This window comes from Myodes glareolus, chromosome 11 (genome assembly GCF_982192425.1).
Source record: "Myodes glareolus chromosome 11, mMyoGla1.1, whole genome shotgun sequence".
Lineage (NCBI taxonomy): Eukaryota > Metazoa > Chordata > Mammalia > Rodentia > Cricetidae > Myodes > Myodes glareolus.
In genome coordinates, this window is record NC_142036.1 from 7,872,249 (window position 1) to 7,888,700 (window position 16,452).

A 16,452-nucleotide genomic window follows, 5' to 3' on the forward strand; every position below is an offset into this window, starting at 1 on the left:
TATTCCATTGTTGTAGCAGGTCACGGCCCCATAAATTTATTGCAATATCAGCTACATATGGCCTTAACTTTCCTCTTTGACCCTCTGGCCCAATACAGTGAACCCATCTTGTGCTTTGTTTAACTCGAGATATGGTTCCAATTCCTAATAATTGAACATCTGCCTCTTGAAGAGGCCAATTTGGATGCCAAGATTCTGGAGTGATGATACTCACAGCTGCTCCTGTGTCTATCAAGCCAACAATTACAATTCCATTTATACGTACTCTCATCTTTGGTCTCTGATCATTTATAGAAGTTTGCCAAAATACACGTTTCTTATTTCCTAATTTAATTTCTGACTTATCCTCCAAATTTCATCATTTAGAACCTGATGATCTTGTACAGAAGCTTCTAGAGTTTTTAATTTACCTGGTGTGACATGTCCTCCATGGTTACTGGGAATGACTGGGCCACTTTTGGCTTGGGGGCCTGCGAGAGGCCCCTCAGGGAGTTTCCCAATGGTATCAGGTTGCCTTGTCTGTCTGTTGTTGATCTGCATTCATTCGTCCAATGTCTTCCTTTACCACACTTCCTACATATACCTGAAGGCCGAGGTTTCCTATTCCTGCCATTCCCAGATGAAGTGTTATTCCTAGAAATACCTTGCCTGCAATCCCTTTTTAGATGTTCAAATTTTCCACAATTAAACATTTGGCAGGTTGATGTCCCCTCATAACTTTAGAAATCGCTTCTCCTACACAAGATTCGTCATCGTAATTAAAGGTCTGAAAATTCATGGTAGGCTGGATCCATTCATCCATCGGTGCTGATCTAGACCTTAAAGGCCCAATTATCTTTTTGCAGTCTAAGTTTGCATTTTCAAAAGCCAATGATTCAAGAATTAGTCGTCTAGCTTCTGGATCTGTTATTCCTATGTTCAGAGCCTTAATTAATCTTTGCAAAAACTCAGTATAGGATTCTCCCTGTCCCTGTCTAACCCTAGTATATGACTCTACCTTTCTTCCTGGCTCTGGTAATCTACCCCAGGCATTTAAAGCTGCCTTGTGGCACAGAGACAATACTTCATAATCATAAAGAGCTTGGACCTGTGGATCAGCGTAAGCTCCTACACCAAGAATTTGATCCTGTGAAACCTCTACACCTTTTGTTCTTCCTTGCTGTTCCATATGTTTGGATTCTTCCTTGAAATAAACTCCAAACATCAAGGAAGGTCCATCTTCGAGGACCGCTGAAGCTAACTGTGAGAAATCGTGGGAGATAGCCCTGACGTTAGAAGCCCAAGTACTTATCATTTCCTTAACACATGTAGAGTAAAAGCCATAATTAACAACGGCTTGCTTAATTTCCTTTAGGTCATTCATACCTACTGGCGTCCATCTAGATTCTTTGGCTCCCTTTGAGACTTTAGAAGTTGATGCTTTGTCAGAATAAATTACAGGGTATGTTGCTAAAACCCTGGGTAAGCCAATTCTAACAGGTGGTGGTGGCATTGTATCCTGCCCTTGTGTCTTCTCACCCAGATCCTCAGTTCCAATAATTTTTTCAATCATTTCAAAGCTTTGTATCATTGCCTCTCTTAAATCCTGAATCTCCTGACCTGCATGTGTTTCTAGTGATTTCACTAAGGTATCAATTTTTTGGTCCCCATTCTGCACTTGTGACTCCAAGGTCTTAATGGTTCCTTTTAAAGATAGTATCTCCTCCTTGAACTGCCCCTGGATATCATGTAAATTGCCATCCTGGAGGTATAGTCTGTCTGTTACCTTATCAAAATTCTGTGATAACTTTTCAAAGTCAAATTCAACAGCTTGGATCCTTTCAGGTAATTTCTTAGTGCCCTTAAATAAGGAGTCAATTTTGCCTATCATAGTATTAATCCCATCAATTAATAACACATATTTCCACAATGATATAACATTAAGAAGGAAACTAAAACCTAAGAACCAGTAAATTGAGGTACCTCCTTAGGCATATAGGCCACTTGTGATTTCTACCAAAGTGGCAGCAAAAGCTGTAGCTTGAGTCCCATTAAAAAAGAAACCTACCATTTTACCTGTCAGCCACCAGATGGCGATGTCTCCGAGTCGCGACTGGAACCACTGTAGGCCTCATGACAAATCCTGTTTTAAAATCTGCTCTGTTATTTGTTTAAAAACTGGGGAAAATGAGTCAATTGTACAGATATGCACAGAGAGAAAAACCAGAGGGCAGGCACAGAGCACAAAAGGTCAGAGAGCTTCTAGTGGCCAATAAACAAGGCAGCCTGGCCTACTCCGGCTGGGCTCTCCTGCCCTGCCGCTCTGTTCAACCCAATGCAGAGGGTTGTGACACAGCCACTGCACTGTTGCTATAGAGGCCTAGTGCTTTGGGCCCTGTGTCCCTGTGCTGGGATTAAGGGTCAAGCTGCTTGCAGTGCTCCCAATCAGTTATGGTGGATGGTAGGGGTTTCAAACAGCTTGCTGGAACTTCAAAAGGAGTTTGTGCTATTAGCTCTCTGACTCACATTGCAAGGAAAAATTTAAAAATCCGTGCAGAACAGGGCACAGTAGGCCGGCAGAGACTGTCCAGACCTGTGTATCCTGGGAGGCATGGAGGTTATGGCTGAGGAAGGGGTCGTGCCAAGCCTAGCTGGCCAAGCTGAGCTGACAGCAGGTAGCCAAGTCAAAGGCCGAGCTGAGGGGGGGGGGGTGTGGGGGGTGGGGTGGGGGGGTGGGGGTTCTTAAACCAAACGATGGGTGCCAAATTATGGCAAATCAATCCCACACCAGTTAGGTTTTAAAGGGGATATTTATTTTGGGGGGTGAACCTTACATATACACAAAACTTCAGGAAAGGAGCCTGGTCGCTGGACCAAGCGCCGGTACCAAGAGGTCAAGCCAAGGCTTGCTGCTCTTCTTTTAAAGAGAAATATATCAGGTCCCAGTGGGCTGGTATTTCAGCGGCTATTGGCTGACGGAGAGGAAGGGGCTCCCACAGCACTGTGGGCTCGTGTTTCAGCGACTATTGACTGAAGCAGCGGAAGGTACTCCCGCAACAATTTTGAAAAATGAAAATAACATTTTTATATATGTTTAGAATTTTCAGACCTGTACATTTTATTCCGCAAATATTTCCCCTGTAACTTCTACCCTTTATTTCCTAGATATTCCAGTTTTTGCTACATTCTGCTACAGAGTTTCACTTTTAAAATTTTAGATATTTGCATAAATAGTTCTGTGTACTTATTAAATATATAAAAATTACTTAGAGTTTCATATAGTATCTAAATTTCAAAGATAATTTTAATTAATAGAGTTATCTCCAGTTACATTGATTTTCCTAAACGTGATATGTTTCTTCTTCTTTCAGAGGACATATTTCTGTTGTGTCACACATACAGCAATGTATTCTTGGTGCAATCTTCTCTTGACAGGCATGAACTTTATCTCCAAAAGTTATGGTAGGTAGTGTTGCATTAAACATCATTGTGCAAATATTTCTGAGGTATGTTTCCTTTAGTCATTTCAGTGAGTTTTAGTATGAAACCTTATGGTATGACAAATATTAATCATATGAAATTAGGCTGTAATTACTCAAAATATAGCAAGTTTTTTGAAATTTTCAGTTACCACCATTTTCATCACAACCTTCTTCTCTAAATCAAGATGACAACCTTGTCACAAAGTGGAGAAATTGCCTCAGGCCAGAAATCTATTGAGAGCTTAGGTCCTTATTGTTACACCCCCAGCATCTGCAGAGCTGAGGGAATGATATGAGATGCATTTCCTCAGACATGATTAGACTTGAATTTCACTATCATCTCGCTTCACTCAAGTGTCCTCCACCACCTTCTCAAACTGAACTCGGTGCTTAATGAAGAAGTCCCCTGTTCATGAATATGCAAATTACCTGAGTCTACTATAGTAAATACAGGGATGTCCACATCCAACAACAACATATGATCAGTGTCTTCTCCATAGTCACTGAGTACACAAGGCTCACACCATGGGATGGAGCTGTATCATTCTCTTCCTTGTGTCAGTAACTAAAGGTAAGGGATATCTAATTCCAAACCTGAGGAGAACACAGGGACTTAGGTGACAAGGTCTCTAACAATTTACTCTATTTCTTCACAGGTGTCCACTCCCAGGTACAGCTTCATCAGTCAGGGCCTGAACTGGGAAAACCTGGGACCTCAGTGAAGTTGTTCTACAAGACTTCAGGCTACACCTTCACTAGTTATGATATTTTCTTGGTGAAGCAGAGTCCTGGTCAGGGCCTGGAGTGGATTGCATGGATTGATCCTGCAAGTGGTAATACTAACTACAATCAGAAGTTTCAGGGCACGGCCAAACTTGCTGCTGACAAATCCTCCAGCACAGCCTACATGGAGCTCGGAAGTCTGACATCTGAAGACTCTGCAGTCTATTACTGTGCAAGACACAGTGTTGCAACCACATCCTGAGTGTGTCAAAAACCTTGGAGGAGAAGGAAGCTGCGCTGGGACTGAGAAGAGAGAGAATATGAGCCTTAAGACATTCACAGAAACAGTCATTCTAAATGTTGTTTTGTCTCTTACTTTTTTAAAACAACTTTTTGAAATTATATATGTGAATGCAGGTATGCTGATTTAGGATGACTAAATACCATACTGTCATAATGTCTTCACCAATGACCATATTTATTGAAATGTTTCTTCATTAATAAAACAATAAAGAGTAAGAACTGTGATTATAAAGTGTAGTAAAAATTATCCATCTCTGGATTCTAAGAGAATGGGGCATTTTGGGGGGTAGTTTTTAATAAACTGAAATATGAATTTGAACAGTAAATTGCAAATAATAACTTCTGGAGAAACAAAAGTCCTTCAGAGTCTCAAATGTTACATGACTTCAGATTTGCAGTTAACTCTGGCTGTGTGGTCCTGCAGAAGTTATAGTCCCTTATAAAATTAGATATATGTCAAAATGAACTATATATGAATATACTTCCTATTTGTTAGAAAAGACTATAATTAAATTACTTTTCATAACATCATTAAACAAGTCAATGTATGTACATGTTCATTGAGGCAGGTTCTGAGATCATACATTATTCCCTGTTTCATTTTACTTCTTTCTCAGTCTCAGAAACCTGCCCCACAGTCCCAAACCTTCGTAGAATATAGAACTATACTGATGCATCATTACCTCTCACAGGTCATTGGATATCAACCTGGTGTTCATTTTTGTTCTACCATGTGTTTCAGTTTTTGAGTGGCTGAGTACTTGTGAACATCATCAGTCAATTGTGCTGTCTATCAACTCTCTTCATCTTCTGCATTCACTGCTACAGCTATATCCAACAACACCATAGAAAACATTGGGTTTCATGGAGATCATGAAATCAACTGAAGCACAGCTCACCATTCATCCTTAAAACATCTACTCAATATTACCATAGATAATGAAAGAAGAAGAGAGAGCCATAATTTGGCACAGAGTGAGCCTGTCAGAGATTTTCTGGTGAAGGAAGAAAACAATGCCCATAGATAAAGCAGAATTATTCCAACAACCCTATAATGGTGCCTGAACTTGACCCCCATCATATTTCATGTCATTATATGGAAGAGCAGCCACACAAATCCATTTAAGGGTTGAATGAGACTGAACATTAAGTCTAAGATTAATATTGTGCAACTGATTTCCTGTAAAAGAACAGCTTCCTCCAAAGCATTTATGATTCTGAAGGCCGCTGTCTTCTAGATTTTCAGGAATTTTTGGATAACATATTTTGAGGGCCAATTAACATCCTCTGTAGTATGAACCTGTTATATTAAGGCAATTGTACATACAGAAGTTCTTATAGTAGCAATGAGTATAGTAATGCCTAAATAAAGCAGCATTAAGTAACTTAGGCCTACTAAGAACATTAGGAATTTCTTTTATAGCCCATGTTAAATAGGTTCATCCGTATGTCCTAGGTTAAGAAATTGATTCTGTAGACCATTTGCTGATAATAAATGAATGACAAGGTACAATTTATCACCTCCCTACTTCACACTGAAATCAGGGAATTGTAGTTGGGAACCGAAAATGATGCAATATTGGCCAAGTCCAGTAAGTGCAGGTTATTTCTCTCTTTGTTCATGCTCTGTAGGACCACCTGAGACTAGGGATGTGTAGTCTGTGAGGTTGGACCAGGATATAGATTCTGAGGAAACAACTAGAATTGATGTTGGATTTGATGGAGCATTCTGTAGATGATTTGAAACCTGTTGGAACAGATAGACTAGGGACAAAATACAGCTAAGTAGTTAAGAAAAAAATTATGGTGCACTAATAGTCTTGGTAGATGAGTAAACAGATTCACAATATTCAGAGATAGAGAAAAGGATAGATAGTGAGAGAGAGAGAGAGAGAGAGAGAGAGAGCGAGAGAGAGAGAGAGAGAGAGAGACCCATTAAGAAAATAGGTTGGTGGGGCAAAAATCACAGCTTGGTTGTACTTTTCTTAAGTTTATCTCAATATGTGTGTGTTGGTGAATTCATGTTGACCTTTAGAAGCCTATAAGAACCTTCATAAAGAGACAAAAAATCCATAATATTTTTATTGCTTGTGGTTATTATAATAATGGCAGCAATTTGTCAGAACTACACTAGTAGTTTATCAGATTTTATAAATTACTGTCACAATTAAGAACCTTTGGAGTTCAATGCAACAGCAGAAAAGCAATGGAAAAAATCTGAAACATATTTCTTGCTTATATACCTTAAATCACTTTTGTATCATTACTTAAATTTTCTTTTTTTGTAATTTTATTATATTATAAAAGTTTCCATTTCCGCCCCTCCTCCCACCACCCTCCCACTCCCCCCACTCCCTCCCCTCCTCCCTCTGCATCTATAAGAGCAGTCAGGGTTTCCTGCCCAGTGGGAAGTTCCAGTTCCTCCCCCCTCCCTCCAGGTCCAGGAAGGTGAGTGTCCTGACAGACTGGATCCTCAAAATCCAGTATATGCAGAGGAAACAAGTCCCAGTGCCATTGTCAATGGCTTTTCAGAAAGAATCCGGCCAGCCACATTCAGAGAATCTGGTTGGATTGTGTCCTCGTTCAGTCCCAGTCCAACTGGCCTTGGTAAACTCTCATTAGATCCGTCCCCTTGTATCAGTGGGTGATCACATCCCTCACAGTCCTTATTTCCTTTTTCATTTTCTTCCTCCTTCTCCTCCTCATTTGGACCTTGGGGGGCTCAGTCCAGTGCTCCAATGTGGGTCTCTGTCTGTATCGCCATCCAACGTGGGATGGAGGTTCTCTCTGATCCCGCATTCTTTGCTCACATTCTCCTTCCCCTTCTCGTTTGGACCTAGGGAGTTAAGTTCAGTGTTACGATGTGGGGCTCTGTCTCTATCTCCATCCATCACCAGATGAAGGTTCCATGGCGATAAGCAAAATATTCATCAGTATGGTTATGGGCCTAGGTCGTTTCAGGCACCCTCTCCTCTGTCCAGAGAACAATCTGGGGATCTCCTTGGACCTGTGATCCCATTTATAATCAAGTCTCCTGTAAACCCTAAGATGACTCCCTTAGTTGAAATATATTCTTCCCTGCTCTCATATCCATCCTTCCTCCCTCCCCCCATCCCAGTCCACCTAGCTTTCCCCATTCCTCCCCTACTCCCCTCTCTCCAACCCTCTCCCCTTCCACCAACCATTCCACGCCCCCATGCACCCGATGTTACCTGGCACTCTTGTCTATTTCCAATCTCCAGGCAGATAGCTACATGATTTTCATCAGGTTGACCTTCTTATTTAGCTTCTCTAGGATCACGAATAATAGGCTCAAAGACCTTTAACTATGGTTAGAATCCACTTATGAGTGAATACATACCGTGTTCCTCTTTTTGGGTCTGGCTTACCTCACTCAGTAAAGCGTTTTCTATTTCCATCCATTTGCATGCAAAAGTCAAGATGTCATTGTTTTTTACCGCTGAGTAGAACTCTAATGTGTATATGTTCCACACCTTTATTAACCATTCTTCTATTGAGGGGCACCTAGGTTGTTTCCATGTTCTGGCTATTACAAATAGTGCAGCTATGAACATAGATGAACAAATGCTTTTGTGGTATGATAGGGCATCTCTTGGGTATATTCCCAAGAGTGGAATTGCTGGGTCCTGAGGGAGGTTGACTCCCAGTTTCCTGAGAAACCGCCACACTGATTTCCACAGTGGCTGCACAAGTTTGCATTCCCACCAACAATGGATGAGTGTTCCCCTCATTCCACATCCTCTCCAGCATAGGTTATCATTTGTGTTTTGAGTTTGGCTATTCTGACAGGTGTAAGATGATATCTCAAAGTTGTTTTGATTTGCATTTCCCTGATTGCTAAGGAGGTTGAGCATGACCTTAAGTGCCTTTTGGCAATTTGGAGTTCATCTGTTGTGAATTCTCTGTTCAGTTCAGTACCCCATTTTTTAATTGGGTTAATTAGAGTTTTAGTGTCTAGTTTCTTGAGTTCTTTGTATATTTTGGAGATCAGACCTTTGTCTGATGAGGGATTTGTGAAGATCTTCTCCCAGTCGGAAGGTAGCCTTTTGGTCTTACTTACAGTTTCCTTTGCTTTACAGAAGCTTCTCAGTTTCAGGAGATCCCATTTATTCTTTGCTTCTCTTATTGTCTGAGCTCCTGGGGTTCTGCTTAGGAACTGGACTCCTGTGCCTATATCTTGTAGACTACTTCCCACTTTCTCTTCTATCAGGTTCAAAGTGGTCGGATTAATGTTGATGTCTTTAATGCATTTGGACCTGAGTTTTGTACATGGTGATAGATATGGATCTGTTTTCATTCTTCTACAGGTTGACATCCAGTTATGCCAGCACCATTTGTTAAAGATGCTTTCGTTCTTCCATTGTATGCCTTTAGCTCCCTTGTCAAATATCAGGGGTTCATACTTTTGTGGGTTAATACCCGGGTCTTCTATTCGATTCCATAGGTCTACTTCTCTGTTGTTTTGGCAATACCAAGCTGTTTTCAATACTGTTGCTCTGTAATAGAGTTTGAAGTTAGGGATGGTAATGCCTCCAGAAGTTCCTGTATTGTATAAGATTGTTTTGGCTATCCTGGATTTTTTGTTTTTCCATATAAACTTGATTATTGTTCTCTCAAGGTCTGTGAAAAAGTTTGATGGAATTTTGATGGGAATTGCGTTGAATCTATAGATTGCTTTTGGTAGAATTGCCATTTTTACTATGTTGATTCTCCCAATCCAAGAACAGGGGAGGTCTTTCCATTTTCTGGTATCCTCTTCAATTTCTTTCTTCAAGGACTTAAAGTTCTTGTCAAATAGGTCTTTCACTTCCTTGGTTAGAGTAACCCCAAGATATTTTATGCTATTTGTGGCTATCATGAAAGGTGATGTTTCTCTGATTTCCCTCTCTGCTTCTTTTTCCTTTGTGTATAGGAGGGCAACCGATTTTTTGGAGTTGATCTTGTATCCTGCCACATTACTAAAGGTGTTTATCAATTGTAGAAGTTCTTTGGTAGAGTTTTTGGGGTCGCTTATGTACACTATCATATCGTCTGCAAATAACGGAAGTTTAACTTCATCCTTTCCAATTCGAATCCCCTTGATCCCCTTATGTTGTCTTATTGCTATTGCTAGGACCTCAAGCACTATATTGAAGAGGTATGGAGAGAGTGGACAGCCTTGTTGTGTTCCTGACTTTAGTGGAATGGCTTTGAGTTTCTCTCCATTCAATTTGATGTTAGCTGTTGGCTTACTATATATTGCTTTTATTATATTTAGGTATGATCCTCGTATACCCAATCTCTCCAACACCTTTATCATAAAGGGGTGTTGAATTTTGTCAAATGCTGTTTCAGCATCCAATGAAGTGATCATATGGTTTTTTTCTTTCAATTTATTTATATGATGGATTACATTGATAGATTTGTGTATGTTGAACCAGCCCTGCAGTTCTGGGATGAAGCCCACTTGATCATAATGGATAAATTTTCTAATGTATTCTTGGATTCGGTTTGCCAGTATTTTATTGAGTATTTTGGCGTCAATGTTCATGAGTGAGATTGGTCTGTAATTCTCTTTCTTGGTTGTGTCTTTGTGTGGTTTTGGTATTAGGGTAACTGTAGCTTCATAAAAAGAGTTTGGCAATGATTCTTCTGTTTCTATATTGTGAAATACATTAAGGAGTATAGGTATTAGCTCTTCCTGGAAGTTCTGGTAGAATTCTGCATTGAAACCATCTGGACCTGGGCTTTTTTTGGTGGGGAGGTTTTTAATAACAGCTTCCAATTCGTCACGACTAACAGGTCTATTTAGATTGTTCACTTGCTCTTGATTTAACTTTGGTAAATGGTATTTATCTAAAAACCAATCCATTTCTTGTACACTTTCCAACTTTGTGGCATATAAACTCTCCTAGTAAGATCTAATGATTCTCTGAGTTTCCACTGTGTCTGTTGTTATGTCCCCCTTTTCATTTCTGATCTTATTAATTTGCATGTTCTCTCTCTGCCGTTTGATTAGTTTGGCTAGGGCTTTGTCAATCTTGTTGATTTTCTCCAAGAACCAACTTTTTGTTTCTTTGATTTTTTGGATTGTTTTCTGTGTTTCTGTTTTGTTGATTTCAGCCCTCATTTTGATTATTTCCAATCTTCTACTCCTCCTGGGAGAGTCTACTTCTTTTTTTTTTCAGAGCTTTTATGTGTGCTGTTAAGTCTCCAATATATGCTTTCTCCGTTTTCTTTAGTTGGGCACTTAGCACTATGAACTTTCCTCTTAGCACTGCTTTCATTGTGTCCCATAGGTTTGAGTATGTTGTGTCTTTATTTTCATTAAATTCAAGGAGGACTTTAATTTCTTTCTTTATTTCTTCCTTGACCCAGGGATGATTCAGTAGTTGACTGTTCAACTTCCACACTTTTGTAGGCTTTCTGGAATTCGAATTGTTATTGAATTCTATCTTTATTCCATGGTGATCCGACAAGACACAGGTGATTACTAATATTTTTTTGTATCTGTGTAAGTTTGCTTTGTTACCGAGTATGTGGTCAATTTTCGAGAAGGTTCCATGAGCTGCAGAGAAGAAGGTATATTCTTTCCTTTTTGGGTCGAATGTTCTATAGATATCTGTTAAGTCCATTTGATTCATTACCTGTAGCAATTCTCTTATTTCTCTGTTGAGTTTCTGTTTGATTGATCTGTCCATTGGTGAGAGAGGTGTGTTGAAGTCTCCTACTATTAGTGTATGTGGTTTGAATACTGCCTTGAGTTCTAAAAGTTTTTCTTTTACATATGTGGGTGCTTTTATATTAGGGGCGTAGTTATTCAGGATTGAGACTTTATCCTGATTAATTGTTCCTGTTAAGAGTATGAAATGTCCATCTCCATCTCTTCTGATTGATTTTAGTTTGAAGTCAATTTTGTTATATATTAGAATGGCCACACCAGCTTGTATCTTAGGTCCGTTTGCTTGGATAACCTTTTCCCAACCCTTTACTCTGAGTAGATGTCTATCTTTGTGGTTGATGTGTGTTTCTTGTAAACAGCAGAATGTTGGATTCTGTTTTCTTATCCAGTCTCTAAGTCTGTGCCTTTTTATAGGTGAGTTGAGTCCATTAATATTAAGTGATATTAATGACCAGTGGTTGTTGATTCCGTTTATTATTTGTGTGTGTGTGTGTAGTAGTAGTAGAGTTTGTGTGTTTCTCTTCTTTGAGTTAAGCTTGGGAAGGGTCGCTAGATGTCTGGGTTATTTTAGGCAGTGATGGCAATGTTGGATTCCTTGGGTTGCGATTTTCCTTCTATTACTTTCTGTAGGGCTGGATTTGTGGCTACGAATTGTTTAAATTTATTTTTATCCTGTAATATTTTGTTTTCTCCTTTGATAGTGAACGATAGCTTGGCTGGGTATAGTAGTCTGGGTTTGCATCCATGGTCTCTTATTTTCTGCAGAACCTCTATCCAGGATCTTCTGGCTTTCATGGTTTCCATAGGGAAGTCTGGTGTAAGCCTGATAGGTTTACCTTTATAAGTCACTTGACCTTTTTCCTTTGCAGCTCTTAATATTCTTTCTTTTATCTGGATGTTTTGTGTTTTGATTATTATATGGCGAGGGGACTTTTTTTTTGATCCAGTCTATTGGGCGTTCTGTATGCTTCTTGAACCCCTCCGAAGGCCCTCTGGATGGAAGCTGGGATGGCTGGCAGAGCAAATTTTCTTATCCTCAAACCTTCATAACTTAATTTTATCTATCTCAGTAACTTGCATTTTATATACCTTAAGTTATTTTCTTTCTTCCCCAAACATTTTTTATCTAAGCCTCTATATATCCCCCTACCTTAAACCTATACATTTATATCTCATAAAAACTTCCCACATATTTAATCCTTCATGTCTTACTTAAGCTTTCTTATTTTTGACTTTAATGTATGTTGTCATAATTTTAGACCAAAATTAGACCCATATACCTTGTGTAATTTATTTTCCTTGGCCTACATATCAAAACTGAAGATTTTTTATGTTCTCAGACCTTCTATAAATTTGTGCTTATATATCCTAAAATATCTTTTATTTTTATATTATTTTTATTCTTATAGTTTATGTTTAAATTATATAACTTTTAATCCAACTATGTCAGGCGATATAGGTGGCTGGTTAATGAAGTAGTCATTATAGGTTGATTTCTTTTAGACAAAGGAATAATAAGAAGTTATTTTAAACCTTTTTGTTGAGTTTGGGTTTTTTTTGGAATTTGGTAACAATGCAAATTGTTTTTAGCCATTACATTAGCCATAAAATGTGCAGTCAGTGGTTTAATTTTTACTTAGGAAAAAAACTGAGAAGGCAACTGAAGGCTCTGGGAGTTGATTTTTATTTAAAGTTTACATTCATTCGAAAAATTATACTTTGAAACATAATCTTGAAGGTCCATGTATCAATTAAAATGAAAGAGACCCAAAAGTGTACATGATGTGAACTGAGCCTTGGCAACAAGCAAGAGGCCTGGTAGTTTTGTCTTTGTGGGAAACTTGAACATTTTAAATGTCTAGGGGACAAGTAAGGAATTGTTTATATTACTTAGTATACTTAATTACTTTCCACTCCTAATTATCTTGAATAGCTAACAATTTAAGTACATTTTTTCTTTACAGTTTATTAATATGTTAGTAGCCTTTGTAAATTTACAACTTTATGGTTGATCCCAGTTAGATTTCGAGAGCTTTTGGGAGGCAAGGAAGTTAAAGTAGGGAGCTGAATGAAAATATTAGGAAGCAGAGAAGTTAATTGTTTTGGTAACAAGAGTTTCAATCCAGGAGTCTCCAAACAGACTGACAGCATTGTCAGATAGTAATCTACCAAACCACAGAGGAGAGACTTCCCTCTCCATTTAACGTAGTCCAGGTAGGGGATAAAGGTAGCTTTCTGACATACTGTTGTGATTTTTCTAGTAGAAATAAACAAAACAGGGAGCTCCATAGTGGCACTCACCTAGAGGAAAATGAAAGAGAAATGAGTAAGGAGAATTATTCCAAGTGTTGAGATTAAGATAAGGGTGGGAGAATCACCTTTTAGAAATTAACAGGAAAGTATCTCAAAAGAGGGTCACCGAATATCTGCTCCATGGCAGTGACAGAGTCCTGAACTATGATGTTTAAGACTCCCCCATATTTTATAAGAGGAACAGATGATACATTTTAAAGTGGAGGCCAATCTTAATTATGACATTTTGCAGCTTGTTCTCGAAATCAGAGGCATCATGAGGATGTACATGCTCCTTAGAAGCTTCATCAGATGTGTCAACATCTAGTGCATTTGGGTCCCTGGGTAAGGGTCTCACGCAAATCAGGACACAGGGGATGCAGACTGTGAACAACTGCATAACAAGCTCTATTTTGTGTGGCTTTTTATACAGTCTAAAAAGCATTACCTCAACTCTGAAACTCCCCCTTAACTCACGTACATGATCATGAGAAACTCTTGCCTCACCTTGTAAGAAACGATACCTCAATTAATAACAGTAATAAAAATGAAAAGAAGTACATAGAAACAAGGCAAAAAGTATACAGAAGCAAAGCACTCCTTTGTAACTGGTAGAGCGTGAAGAACTGAGCTCAAAGGCCACTTCCTTATCCAGGTTCAGATTTTGACAGAACATTTGAGAAATGGGCAGAGAAAGTTTGCTTTCATATATGCTTGGTTTGCCATTCAACCATTTCCCAACTTCGTCTCATCTGTCCCAGGAAGAGCCTGCACTCTATGTCAATTCTGTGTCTCCACACAGATGTTTCCAAATCATTGTTTAACAGGACAACTAAATCTCTATGCTTTAGTAAAGGAGGCTTAGAAGGGAATTCTACAGAAATAGGAGTCTAAACAGTTACATATCTCTTAAAAGGAGAAATTTCTTTAGAAACATGTTCAGGGAAATCTGTCTCTGATTGTGTAGGCAGAGTTTGCTGAATAAATCCCCACAAAGAAACCATGTGAATAAATAAATTTTCAGGACCATGTTTAGTTCAGCAATAGTTTATATCTTTTTAACTGCTTTTCTTCAACTTATAAGTCGTAATTTCCATGGTCTGGAAACCAAGGACTAGTCTTTTTACAAAAAAAAAAATTGACAAAATTTGTTCTTGAACATTAATATTATTTTCGTGCTTCATTTCTTCCTTCCCTTCTCTTTCTTTTCCTCTTTCCTTCCTTTTTTCCTTCACCCTTCTCTCTCTTTCTCTTTCTCTCTCTCTCTCTCTCTTTCCTTATGGGGACACTTTTAAGAATATCAATATATATATATTTGTATCTCATAGGAGTTAGTCTGTCTCAGTTTTATACTTCTTACTTCTCACTCTTCTTACCCAGCCTTTTCTTATACCCAGGAGTCTGTAGCACTCTTAGTGAGGTCCTAGCAATGGCTATGATTAGGGGTTTGTTTCTTCTCCTTTGAAAATTCCCAGGAGATGCCTCTGTCTTGAACAATATTCAAGAAGAGCTGCTAGACACTCTTCTTGCTTATCCTTTCAATATCCAAGGTATCAGCTCCTGGAGGTCCAACCTCCAGCAGCACAAGGCATGAAAGGATCTGACAGTGTAGGAGGGTATTAGATTTTATATGTGTGATGCAACTTAATTCTCTGAGGCAGGAAAGGGGGACTAAACAACTCTCTTTGACCAGTGAAAAGGCATCTCAATAACTTTTTTCTGTAAGGTATGTTGCATCTATAATGAGTCTTTCTTTTCATTTAGACTCATTATAGTCCATAGTTTTTAAAAGTTTTGCATCTATAGAGAATCTTCCTTTAACTTATTGTGGTCTGTGAATTACATATATTTCTTAACTTTTAATCCCACTCTAGTTCCTGGTATATTCCTTATCCAGGGACCCTGTAAAACACTTTGGATGAAGTCCCACCTTACAGCCAGTAGACTGTTTCTGCAGTTACATGATCTGGGTACCAGTTCCTGGGAGCCATCCCCAATGGTGGACAGGTCCCAGCAGAGGATATAAGGAGTTGGCAAGGAAGAAATTGAATCAGGTCGTTATGGTTGAGAGAATCTTGTATTCTGACAGACTGGATACCAGGGTGCTTCTTTATTTATACAGAGTTTGGTAAGTAGGGATATATTCATATTGCTTCAAAGCATAGAACACATCATTTCTTTTTTTTGTGGACATGTGTTTCATTTGCTTTTGTTCATCTTTTAGTTGTCATTAATAAACTATAGCAGGACAGAGTTATTGTTTCCAATCTTTTCCTCAGATTTTGACAACATTATATCAGATAACTCTGTTATCATTTTTACTCATTAACCCCATAACCAAAAATTTAAGAACCTACAGTTACTGTGGGAGCTGCTTCCACTTCTTCAGCCTATAGTCTTTAAGGTAGCAGCCCACTGGGGCTTGGTTTCTAAAACTTTGAAAAGGATGCAAAATTCAAGATGTCATTGTTTTTTACCGCTGAGTAAAACTCTAATGGGTATATGTTCCACACCTTTATTAACCATTATTGTATTGAGGGGCACCTAGGTTGTCTCCAGGTTCTGGCTATTACAAATAGTGCTGGTATGAACATAGTTGAACAAATGCTTTTGAATTATGTTAGGGCATCTCTTGGGTATATTCCCAAAAGTGGAATTGCTGGGACCTGAGGGAGGTTGACTCCCAGTTTCCTGAGAAATCACCACACTGATTTCCACAGTGGCTGCACAAGTTTGCATTCCCACCAACAATGGATGAGTGTTCCCCTCATTCCACATCCTCTCCAGCATAGGCTATCATTGGTGTTTTTGACTTTAGCTATTCTGACAGGTGTAAGATGGTATCTCAAAGTGGTTTTGATTTGCATTTCCCTGATCGCTAAGGAGGTTGAGCATGGCCTTAAGTGTCTTCTGGCCATTCGAAGTTCATCTGTTGTGAATTCTCTGCTCAGTTCAGTACCCCATTTTTTAATTGGGTTAATTAGAGTTTTA

At 38.9% G+C, this 16,452-nt stretch overlaps 1 pseudogene; it reads left to right on the forward strand.

The window, feature by feature from the left end:
• Positions 1-2,590: 2,590 nt before the first annotated feature.
• LOC148120343 (immunoglobulin heavy variable 1-84 pseudogene) lies at positions 2,591-4,446 on the forward strand (annotated as a pseudogene).
• Positions 4,447-16,452: the final 12,006 nt, after the last annotated feature.